Genomic DNA, 13,043 nt, shown 5'->3' with positions numbered 1-13,043 from the left:
TCCATACGTCTATTTGTTTTTCCAATCTGTACAACCCACTTTATCTCTGTACTCAGCTCCATTCACCTGAAACATTCCTGTCTGTGTAAAACACCCCATCCTACCAACATCCTTATCCCTGTAAACTGTTCCATTCCTCCCAACCTCCCCATCTCCATGTCCTCCTGTAGGCCCTACAGCTCTCCATATTTCTGTAACCTCCTGTGGCTCTATGCACCTCCCTCCCTGTGAAAGCACCTCCAGTCCCCACAATTCTCGCAGTCTGGTCACCTGCCCCAGATCAGTCCATTGCTGTCTCTGTTACCTCATACAACTTTAGCAACGCCTCCTATTTGTGTCACTTCATTCAGATCGCATCCTCTCCCGCCTCCCGAAACCTCTTGCTGCCATCATAACCCTTGCTATTTAAAACATGGAATAGCACATTCCAGTACAAGCCCTTCCTGCCTCAATATTGTGCTGGCCTTTTATCCTACTCTGAAGATGAAACGAACCTACATACCTTACATTTTACTATCATTGATGTGCCTATCCAAGAGTTGCTTAGATGTCTGAAATGTGTCTGAATCTACTACCATGGCTGGCAGTCCATTCCATGCACCCACCACACTCTGTGTAAATAACAAACCAGTCCCGTCCATGCCGACAGGATATCCCAACCCAATCTAGTCCTACCTGCCAGCACCTGGCCCATATCCCTCTGATATCTAAGCTAAACCTTCCGCCAATTACCTTAAACGTATGTCCCCTTGTGATAGCCATTTCACCATGGGAAGTAGTCTCTGGTTATCCACTCTATCTATGCCTCTCATTCCCTTGTACACCTCTATCATGTCACCATTCTTCCTCCTTTGCTGTGATCAGAAAAGCCCTAGCTTCCACAACCTACCTTCTATGGGCATGCTCTCCAGTAGAGGCAGCATCCTGCTAAATCTCCTCTGCACTGTCTTTAAAGCTTCCACGTCCTCCCTATAATGAAGCGAACAGAACTGTTCACAATATTCGAAGTGTGGTCTAACTGGGGTTCTGTAGAGCTGCAGCAAAATCTCACATCTCTTCAATTCAATCCCCCTGCTACTGAAAGGCAACACACCATCCGCCTTCTTAACAGCCTGTCAACTTGGGTGATAACCTGAGGGACACAGGAGCCCTTTGTTCCTGCACGCTGCTAAGAATCCTGTATTTAACCACGTAAAGTTTTTCTGCAGAATCCTCCAATCTAAAACTATCCCTATCTTTGTAAGTTCCTCCGGTCCCTACAACACTTATAAACTGTGAAACCTCCTCAAGTCCATATATTCCTAATGTCTGCAAAATCCTCCCGTCCTGATGTCCCTCCATATCTCTGTAACCCCCACCATCCTCCAGTGCTCTTCTCGGGAACATTGCAGAGGAAGGAGGAATTGGAGAGTCTGGGCCATGTTCCGAGCTATGAAGGGCTGCAGAACCTGGAGGATGGTACAAATGTCGGAAGGGACGTGGGACTTGCAGAAGGTTAGAAGTTCCGGGATTCATTGAACCTGTAGGATGGGACAGGGGATGGCTTGTGGAACCTGGAGGATATTATGATTTGAACCACAGGTAATTTTTGATTGGACCATTCGGTCGATCTTACAGTCATAGAGATGTACAGCATGGAAACAGACCCTTCATTCCAACCCCGCCATGCCGACAGGATATTCCAACCCAATCTAGTCCCACCTGCCAGTACCTGGCCTATATGCCTCCAAACCCTTTCTATTGATATATCCATCCAAATGCTTCTTAAATGTTGCAATTGTACCATCTGTAAGATTGGCTGAAAGATCCAATCAAACATTACCTGTGGTTCAAATCATAACATCTTCCAGGTTCCACAACCCATTCATGGTCCCATCCTGCAGATCAGATATCCCAACCCAATGTAGTCCCACCTGCTAACACCCCGCCCATCTCCCTCTAAACCCTTCCTATTCATATCCCCATCCAGATGCCTTTTAACTGTTGTAGTTTTACTAGCCTCCACCACTTCCTCTGACAGCTCATTCCATATATGTACTATCCTCTGCGTGAAAAAGTTGCCCCTTTTTATCTTTTATATCTTTCTACTCTCTCCCTAAACCTCGCCCTATAATTCTGGACTCGCACACCCCAGGAGAAAGACTTTGTCTATTTACCCTGTCCATGCCCCTCTTGATTTTATAAACCTCTCTGAGGTCACCCTCAGCCTCTGACTCTCCAGGAAAAACAACCATCACCTGTTCAAACTCTCCCTATAGCTCATCCCTGGCAACGTTGTTGTAAATCCTTTCTGGACCCTTTCAAGTTTCACAAAATCCTTCCGATCGGAAGTAGAACAGAGTTGCATGCAGTATTCCAACAGTGGCCTAACCACTGTCTTGTACAGCCGCAACATGACCTCCCCACACCTGTACTCAATACTCTGACCAATAAAAGGAATGTATACCAAGCGCTGCCTTCGCTATCCTAACTACCTGTGACTGTACTGTCAAGGAACTCTGTATTTCATTTGAAAAGTTGAATAGACAGGTAGAGTGGCCCGCGGTCTTCTGGGTAATGCTAGTTCAGTCTAAGCTGGAAGGCAGAGCCAGTGAAATATTTGCAGCGCTGTCTGATGAATGGTCGAGAGATAATGCACATGTCAAACAGGCTCTTTTAAGTGCTTATGGATTGCTTATGAATGGGTAGCCACTACAATTCCCTTTACTGTACCATCGCTATCTGTCAAAGCTCCTTCAGGTCTGTCTCCTCCGAATCGTTGAAACCTGCTTTCACCATTGCAACTGCCATTATTTCCTAACATTGTTGAGTCTCTAAAAGCTTCCCTATCAGGTTAATCTACTCCACTGCATACAACACTCCTAGCCTGTGTAATCTCTTCAATTCCTTCAGTTCCTATATACCTATGTATAGGTGTGACTGCTTTGTGGCCATTGTATCCTCATTTATATCTGCAAAAGGCTCTACTCACTGTAGCACATCCTATGCTCATAAGTGAATCTGGTCTCTCACAAGACTCTCTATCACTCTCTCTTCCAGTCTCTACAAGCTTCCCTATCCCTGTCGTATCTTGCAGCATGCACACCACTCGCTCTCTCTGACATACCTTCCAGTGCATAAATTGATCTCTCCTTCTAACTGTATGCAGTCTACAACTTCATCCCTGTCCGTGCAATATCCTCCAGTCCATATACTCCTCTCTATTGCTGCAACATTCTCCAGTTTATATCATCTTCCACGTGCTTGCAACATTCTCCAGTCCATACTACCCACCCTTTCCCTGTAATATTCTCCAGTCCATACCATCCTCCCTATCACTGATTTTATCCAGATATCACAACTGTTGTTAAATGTACGACATCCTGGAATCCTGTGAATGTTTCTACACCCTGATCAACATAGACCATGTAACGATCCACAACCCTAAACGCATCCCTATCTCTGGAATCTCCTCAAAGATGCTTATATCCCTCTAACTTCCTCCAAACAATAAAATGTTTTCTCCTGCGAACATTCTGTAGCAACTGTAACTATGTTTAACCCTGCAACATTGTCGCGCCCCCAAACATCTCTCCCACTCTGTGGCCTCTATCCATCCCTCAAAGGCCCTCTCTCGGTGACACGCGCCATGCATTTGCAACAAGGCAGATGGAATGACAGCATTAACTGAAGGGAACAGATATGATCGAACTGTTATTGTGGAGGTGTGGCTGTAGCATGACCATGGCTAGGATGTGATTATTGAGGGGGTTGTAGGGATTTAGGCAGGATCAGCAAAAAACCAAGCAAGGTCCCGTTTTGTTGTGAAGAAAGGACGCAGTCAGTGCATTAGTGAGAGAGCCAATTTAATCTGGGAATCAAAATCTAGAGTCATTTTAAATGGACACCTTCCAAGTAGCAAGGGAGATCTGGAAGATCAAATCATAATCCATGCTCGTTGTTAAGTTGGATACAATATTTTCTTGGTGATAGTAGACAGAGGTATGTGGAGTGGTGAATTTCTGATTGGACATCTGTGGTCAATGCTGTTTCACAAGGATCAGTGCTGCGATGTCTGTGTGTAATTTATATCTGTGATTCAGATGAAAAGGTCAGCAGTTTGAGTGGTAATTTTGCAGTCGACATTTGGAAAGGCATGTAATGATTAGGGATAGTTAGGGGGATTGTGGATATTGAGGAAGAGTGTTTAAGGTTGCAGCAGTATGTAGATCAGCTGGAACGCTGGGCAGAGATGTGGCAAATTGAATTTCATCGGGACAGGTGTGAAGTGATACATTTATGAAGCCAAATGGAAGAGAGAAGTACACTAATTGACTAGTTGGAAACATTGATAAACAGAGAGACATTGGAAGTAAATCCATAGCTCCCTAAAAATAACAACACAACAGGATGTGGTGGTAGATGGGGAGTATGGTATGCTTACCTTTATTGGGCACAGTATTGAGTACAGACGTTTGCATGTCATGTTGTGTCTGAATGAAACTTCATTCGGCCATGTTTGGAAGGTTCCGTGTCGTTCTCATTGACACACCACAGGAAGGATGTGGAGGTTTTGGGGAGGGTGTAACAGAGGGTTGGCAGAATATTGCCTGGATGTGAATGTGTTTATTGTAAGGAGGTCGGACGCAGTTGGATTGTTTTGCGTGAGTATCGGAGACTGAGGGGTGACTGTGTACAGCATTAGGAAAGGCGTGAATAGTGTGGATAGTTGGAATCCTTCTTCCAATGTCGAAATATCAAATACTAGGGTGCCTCGGTTTAAGGTGAGAGTGAGAAGTTTTAAGTGAGATGAATGAGGCCTATTGTCTTTACCGAGAGGGTCGAAGCTGCTCAGGAGGTGGGAGTGGTGGCAACGAGAGCAAACATTTGAAGGGCATTTAGACAGAAACATGAACAGGCCGAGAATAGAGGGATATCACCCATGTGCAGGCAGATGGGATTAGTTTAGAATAGCATCAAGGTCAGAACAGCCATGGTGGGCCGAAGGGCCTATTACTCTGCTGTACTGTTCGATTTCCTGACTTAACGACATCTAACCTGTCAAAGCCCCTCCGAATCCTGGATGTTTCATTCAATTTCTTTCCCATTCTTCAAAACCCCAATAGGTTCAAGGTCAATCTACTCCACCTCTTCTCATTGGAAAATCCCGCCATCTCCAGGATCCGCCGAGCGAACCTTCCCTGGCCTGCCTCCAATACAAGAATGTCTTTCCTTAGGGCACGCATACTATACATTATAATCTAGGTGTGGTCTGACATCGTTTTAGCAAGACCTCCCTATTTTTTGACTCCATTCCCTTTGTAATAAATGGCACCATTTGATTTGCCTTCTCTATGACCTGCTGATCCTGTAAGCTACCTGTTTCAGATTGATTCACAAGGATTCCCAAAACCCTTTGTGCAGTCAGTCTGAAACCAAACAGTGTTAGCCTGACAGTAAGTCAGGAACGTGCTGGAATGTGCTATAAAGAATATGACAATAAATGATAACTGGATGTTTAGAAACAATGGGAGATGTATGATTTTATAAAAGGGGAATATTTTTAAACCTGTTGGATTCTATAATTTGGTGTGACCATAAATGCAGAATAGATAAGGGTGGGGGAGGCTAGTTGCGGTAGAGGGATATTTGAAATTTCAGAAGCATTTTGACAAGTTTCAACCAAGGTTAAAACTTAGCTCGTGAGAGAATAGGGCCCCTGAAAGGTCAATGAGTCTGTCTGTGTGGGATCACTGCTGATGGGGGAGATACTGAACAAATATTTTGTGTTCGGATTTACTACGGAGAAAGACATGGAAGCTCGGGAACTTAGGAAAATACATAAGGATGTCTTGAAAAGAGTTCACATTGGAGAACAGGAGGTGCTGGATGTCTTAAAATGCAAAAGGTTAGATAAAACTTTGGGACATGATCAGATGTATCCCAGCGCCTTGTGAGAAGCGAGGGAGAAAATTGCAGGGCCCCTCCCAGAGATATTTGCATCATCAACAGCCACTAGAGACCAGTGAGACTGATGGCAGGGTGGTAAGTTGTTGGAGGAGATTCTGAGGGAAACGATCATCGTGCCTTTGGAAAGGTAAGGACAGATTAACGATCGTCAGCATGCCTTTGTGCATGGGAAATCATGCCTCAAATGTGAGTGTGGCGATAGACAAGTGAGAGATCAAAGCAGAGCAGTACACGATGTCCACATGAACTTTATCAAGGCCTTTGACAAGGTTCTGCATGACAGACTGGATCGTAAGTTTAGATCACACATAACCAGGGAGCGCTCACTAATTGGATACAAAACAGGATTGACTGTAGGAGACAGAGCATGTTCAGAGAGGTTTGCTGCTCAAACTGCAGGCCTGTGACCAACGGTGTGCCATTGGGTTCGGTGCTGGGTCACTGTTGTGCATCATTTATATAAACAGTTCGGATGATAATACAGGAGCCACGGTTAGCATGTTTGTGAGTGAGAATGAAATTGGTGATAATGTGGACAGTGAAGAGGGTTCTCGAAGAGGACAATGAAATCAACAGTACTGCTGGAACAGTGAGGTCAGGAAGAACAGGTGGAGAAATGTTAGATGTTTTATTGTAGTAAAGCAGACCAGGCTGGACTTGTACAATTAATGTTCGGGCCCTGTACTGTTGTCAATCAGTGACCCAGGGACGCAGGTACACAGTTTTTTCAAAGTAGCATCACAGGTAGACAAGCTAGTGAAGCAGGCGTTTGGGATGGTTACCCTTCATTAGGCAGAGCATTGAGAGTAGGAGTTGGGATGTCATGGTGTATCTGTACAGGACATTAGTGAGGCCACTGTATAAGCATTGTTGATCATCTGGTAAAAATCAACTTGTTCACATATGTCCATTAGAGAGGGACATCTGACATTCCTACCTGGTCTGGTTCACATGTGACTACAGTCCCACAGCACTATGGCTGACTCTGAGCTGCCTCTGGGCCATTACCAGTGGGGTCATGTATGCTGGTCCATCCGGTGACATCCTCAGGCCATGAATGAATCAATGAAAATACAGATGTCCATCCCTACCTTTGCAAACAGCTCTAGCTGCAGCAATCCGTACTAGCTTTGTAACATTTTTCAGGCCTTTGCCCCTCTCTGTAACACCCTCACCACCTCCAACACCTTCAATTCTCCCTGTTCCGATCATCTGATTAAACACTGACATTTCCTCTTCCTACTGCACTCCTCCTGCTCGGAGACTCCCTAGCGATCTCTTTAACAAATGTGTCCACATTTCTAAATGTTGGCTTCTTCAGAATTGATAGGTTTTTTTTCATCTCTTAATCAAATCCTCTAAGTCCTGCGCCAAGACAGTCTGAAGTGGGGAAGGATCATTGGGAAGATGTCGAACACCTCGAGACTTGCTGTGGGGGAAAATAGGAATCCAGGAGAAAACAGCACACGGAGCGCGTGACCACACCAACGCCCCACCTACCCCCTTCCCATGGCCACCTTCTGTCACAAGTGTAACAGAGTCTGTGAAAGGCAACATCGGTCTGAACCGCCAACTCAGGACCCGCACCGCCCCAGAGTGGGAGACAGTCAGCCTCGTCTGTGACCCACCGCCAAAGAGATAATGAGATAGGAAGGTTGAATCCCCTCACAATTATCCCAGTGCCTTTGTTACAAATTCAAACAATTCCCTGTTAATGCAGTGTCTAATAATGTGATATCACTCAGTATCTCTCCATGTGGTATCCCTCGCTGTGTCGGTCTATGTTCTGCCCCTGTCAGCATTTCTCCCTCTTACACATGGTCTGAGATCCTGAGTCAACAGAATTGTCCACTCCAGAGAGACGCAGCAGCACGGGCAAGGGATGGAGACTGGGATTTTTAAGATCTCTGCTGGACTAATTGCAACTCTGCATGTGTTATCCTCATTGCATCAATCTAATTTCCCATTCTGTCTCATGCAGGTAATCAGGATGTTCCTAACTTCTGTCTCATCCATCACCTCATTGAAGCTGGTTAATCAGCCAGAGAGGGAGGGTGATCTGGAGCCTTCAGTAAATCATACAGCCGGTAAGATCACTCCCACTAAACAGCACAGGTTGGAGGTAGTAGACTTCTATATTCAGACCTGGAAGACCGGACATAGATACAGAGCTGGGTAAGGAACAGCAACATTCTAGGTTTCATTCCCACCATCTTGTAAGGGTCCTGCTTTCACCTCTGCTGTACTGGTCCTCAATGCGACAGCACAGGGGATCGTAGGCATCAATCCTGACCCATGCTGTATTCGTGATCTCAGTAATATCCTCCAGTCCCGATAATCCTTCCTCGGTTTGGAATCTCCTCTAGTCCACACCACACCTCTATCTTTATCTCTGTCAGGTTCTCCAGTCCCTAACACCCTAATCCCTAACCTTCTCCAGTAGATACTAAATTCCTTCATCCCTGTAAACCCTGACAGCCCTGTCTATCCCTGTAAGCTCCTCCCACCAATACCACCCTCCATGTCTATGTATTTGTCTTTAACCTCTCCATCCGTCTCTACCTATGTAATCTTCTCCAGCTCCTACAACCCTTCCTTAGCTGTAAAAAAATTGTAATCTCCTTATCCTTCTCCAATTCTTTGATCTTTATCTTGTTAAATTTCACCCTCATTCCCGACACCATACCCCTCCTGACCACAGGAACCTCTTTCAGTTTATGCAACCCTCCCCATTTGTGTAACTGTCTCCAACCCAGTAACCTGGCCTTCTCCATTGCCGTCCTATCTATGTAGCCTCCAGAGCCTAGAAGCCTTCTTATATCTGTAAACGTCTTCAGTCACGACAACCTTCCGTATCTCTTTTAGTATGCACAATAATCTCCAAGATGAAACAGCTCCCTGTCTGTGTCTCTTCGTCTGCTTACCTCTTCCTTTCTCCATCCCTATCCTTATCTCCAGAATCTAATCCAGCTCCCTCTATCTCTGAAAATTCCTCCAATCCCCAAACTCCTTTGTCCCTCTGACATTCTTGACCAGATGTAACTCTGTTTAACTCTAACATCCTCGAGTCCGTAAGCCTCCCTATCTCTGTAACTTCTACCCATCTGTTCAACCCCACAATACTGAGGAATGACTCCCTGCGTTCGCCATAAGGAAGAGGGGATGACAGTGAACAGATATGATGGGACTGTCATTCTGGAGATGTAGCTGCAGAATGACCATCGCTGGGAAGTGAATACTGAAGGGTTGTTGGGATAGAGTCATAGAGTCAGAGAGATGTACAGCATGGAAACCGACCCTTCGGTCCAAACCATCCATGCTGAGCAGATAATCCAACCCAATCTAGTCCCAATATGCAGACTAGGCAAAAAGCCAACAAGTCGTGAAGGAAGGATGAGGTTAATGCATTAATGAGACAGTCATGTAGAACTGAATATCAAATGTTTAGCTGAGAATATGCAAGCAGCAGCAACCGTAAGCATGAATTCTTTTGTAGGCACCACCCAGTGATGGTAATGTCAATATGGTTACAGTCAGGACACTGAATGTACTTATGGCAAGGGCAGTACAGTAACTGTGTGTGACAGTGGTCTCCATGCCGACTGATACAGCAATGGGTATCAGTGCTGTAATGGATAGAATCCTGGATTGTATGTGAGACGGTTTTCTATAACATCATATCATATTTGTAGATCAAATGCTGTGTACTAATAAGTATCCAAGAATCCCATTATAATGGAGTTTTGTGAGCAGAGACACATAATATTCTGAGTTTGTGCTCAGACCATGAGATTTAGGAGGGGAATGAGGCCATTTGGCCCATTGAGTATGCTCTGTCCTTCAATCAGATCATGGCTGTTCAACTCTACTTTCCTGCCTTTTCCACAAAACCCTTGTTTCCCTGATTAACTAAAATCTGCAGAAGGTGACAGAACAGTTCGAGAAATAGACAGAAATGGCAAAATGAGTTTAATCTGGACAAGTGTGAGATGATGTCAAATTTAAGAAGAAAGTTATCATACTGAGTGATATTGATATACAGAAGGATCTTGGTGCAAGTCAGTAACTCCCAGAAAATGGCAACAGAAGTGTTTCAGATGGGAAAGAAAGCAAATGGAGCACTGACCTTCATCGGTCACAACGTTGGGTATCGTGGTTTGCATCTGATGTTGTAATTGTATCAAATGGTTGTTTGGCCACATTTGGAGTACTGGGTGCAGGTCTCACCTCCACGTAATAGGAAAGATGTAGAGGCTTTGGAGAGGGGACGAAAGGGGTTTATCAGCACGTTGTCTGTGTTAGGGTTTTTTAAGAGTGTGTTCGGTGTAAGAGAAAATTAAACAAAGTTGGATTGTTTAATGAGAGTATAAGAGGCTGACAGGAGACCAGGTACAGTAATATAACATTTGGAACAGGGTTAGATAATGCAGATAATCAGAATCTCTTTTCCAGTGTGTAAGTTTCAAATACTAGAGTGCATAGGTTTAAGGTGAGAAAGAGAAAGTTTAAACGAGATGTGTGAGGCAAGTTTTTTTTTGTAGAGTGGATATTACTGAGGGAGGTCATAGAAGCAGAAATGTGAGTAAAGGTTTCAAGTGGGATTTAGACAGACAGAAACATGAACAGGTAGAGAATAGAGGGATATGGACTATGCGCAGGCAGATGGGATGAGTTAGAATAGTATCTTAGACAGCATAGACCTGTTGGGCCGAATGGCCTGTTTCTGTGCTGCACTGTTAAGTTTTCTAACTTCCCAGCATCTGACCCAGCATGTTGAAATTGTTAGAAAGGATATGTCAATATACAATAACTGGCCACTTAGAAACACATTTGATGAAAGAGAATTTGTTTTTGAGCCTGTTGGATTTAATTTGTTGGTGTGAATATAAATGGCAGAATTGTAAGGGTGTAGGAGGGGTGTAGTGGTATAGGGGATATGGTGTATTTGAATTATCAGAAACCTTTACACAAGTTTCAATACGGGTTAAGAGTAACTTGGTAGAGAATAGGGCCACTTAAAGATCAATAAGGTCACCCAAGTGTGGAACCAGAGGAGATGGGTGAGATATTAGACAAAATAGCCTTGTCAGTATTTACTGTGGTGAAAGACATGGAAGCTCGGGAACTTGGGGAAATAAATAGCGATGTCTTGGAAAGAATCCTCACCAGAGAAGAGAAAGTGCTGGAATCTTAAAACAAATAAAGGTAGATCAATCCTCAGTAGTTCATTAGGTCTGTGCTAGAATTTTGTGGGAAGCTCAGGAAGAGATTGCAGTGTCTCTAACAGAGATACTTATATTATCAACAGACACAGTGAGGTGTCGGAAGACTGGAGGGAGGATGATGCTGTTCCATCACTTAAGGGCTGCAGGGAAAAGCCAGGAAATTACAGCACCGTGAGCCCAGTGATGGTGAAGTTGTTAGAGGAGATTCTGAGAGAAAGGAGCTCCTTAATGAGAGGTCCTTAATGAATACTATGTCTCAGTATTCACTGCTGAGAAGGGTCTTGTCGTTTGTGAGGACAGCGTGAAACAGGCTGATGTACGTGAACAGGTGGATGTTAAGAAGGCCGATATGCTGAGAATTTCGTAAAAGATAAGGATAGATACGTCGCTGAACCAGACTGGATGCGTCCAAAGTTACTATACGAAGCGAGGGAATGGATTGCTGCGCACCTGGGCGATGACCTTTGCGCCCTCACTGTCCACTGGAGTTGGACTAGATGATTGGAGGCAGGAAAATATTATTCCCTTGTTCAGGAAAGGGAATAGGGATAATTCTGGGAATTGCACATCTGTCAGTCTTATGTCTGTGGTGTGCAGATTATTGGAGAGGACTCTGAGAGACAGGAATTATTATTCCTTAGGAAACCATAGTTTGATTAGAGATAGTCAGCATGGTTTTGTAAGGGGCAGGTTATGCCTTTCATATTTTCTTGAATCATTTGAGAATGTGATGAAACACCTTTATGGCTCATTCAGAAAGTACGGAGACATGGGATACAGGGAAACCCGTCTGTCTGGATACGGGATTACTGACCCACAGAAGATAGAGGGTGATGATAGTTAGAAACAATTCATCCTGGAGCTGAGTGACCTGTGGTTTTCTGCAGGCAGTTGTTACAGGATCTCTGCTCTTTGTGATTTAATGAATAAGTTGGATGTATGAGTAGAAGAGTTGGTTAGTAAGTTTACCAATGACACGAAGGTTGGTGGAGTGGTGGATAGTGTGGAGGTCTGTTGTAGGTTGCAATGGTGCAATGACAGGATGTAGAGTTGGGCGGAGAAGTGGCAGATGGAGTTCAATTTGGAAAAGTGTGGAGTCATTCATTTTGAAGATTGAATTTGAATGCAGGATACAGGGTAAAGGTAGGATATTTGGCAGTGTGGAGGAACAGAGGGATCTCTGGTTCCAAGTCCATAGATCCCTCAAGGTTGCCACCCAAGCTGATTGGCTTGTTAAGAAACAATATATTGTGTTGGATTTCATTAGTTTGGGAATTGAGTTTTAAAGCCGTGAGGTTATACTGCAGCTCTATAGAGCCCTAGTTCGACCCCACTTGGAATATTGTGTTCAGTTCTGGTCCCTTCATTACAGGAAGGATGTGGAAGCTTTAGAGAGGGTAAAGAGGAGATCTACCAGGATGCTGCCTGTACTGGAGAGCATGTCTTATGAAGAAAGGTTGAGGGAGCTAAGGCTTTTCTCATTGGAGTGAAGAAGAGTGTGGTGTGATTTGGTAGAGGTGAACAAGGTGATGAGAGTCATAGAGCGAATAGAGAGAGATTTTTTTACCCTGACATAAATAGCTATGACAAGGGGGTATAATTTTCGGGTGATTAGCAGATGGTTAAGGGGAGATCTCAGAGGTAGGCTCATTCCATATGGAGTGGTGAATCTGGAATGCACTGCCAGCGGTGGCAGTAAAATTAGATGCATTAGGGACATTTAATATCCTTCTGGATAGGCACATGGATGATAATAAAATGAAGGATATGGAAGTTAGAGTCATAGAGATGTACAGCACGGAAACAGACACTTCGGTCCAACCCGTCCATGCCGACCATATATCCCAACCCAATCTAGTTCCACCTGCC

The sequence above is a fragment of the Chiloscyllium punctatum genome, chromosome 24, assembly GCF_047496795.1.
Source record: "Chiloscyllium punctatum isolate Juve2018m chromosome 24, sChiPun1.3, whole genome shotgun sequence".
Lineage (NCBI taxonomy): Eukaryota > Metazoa > Chordata > Chondrichthyes > Orectolobiformes > Hemiscylliidae > Chiloscyllium > Chiloscyllium punctatum.
This window is presented reverse-complemented; position numbering follows the sequence as displayed.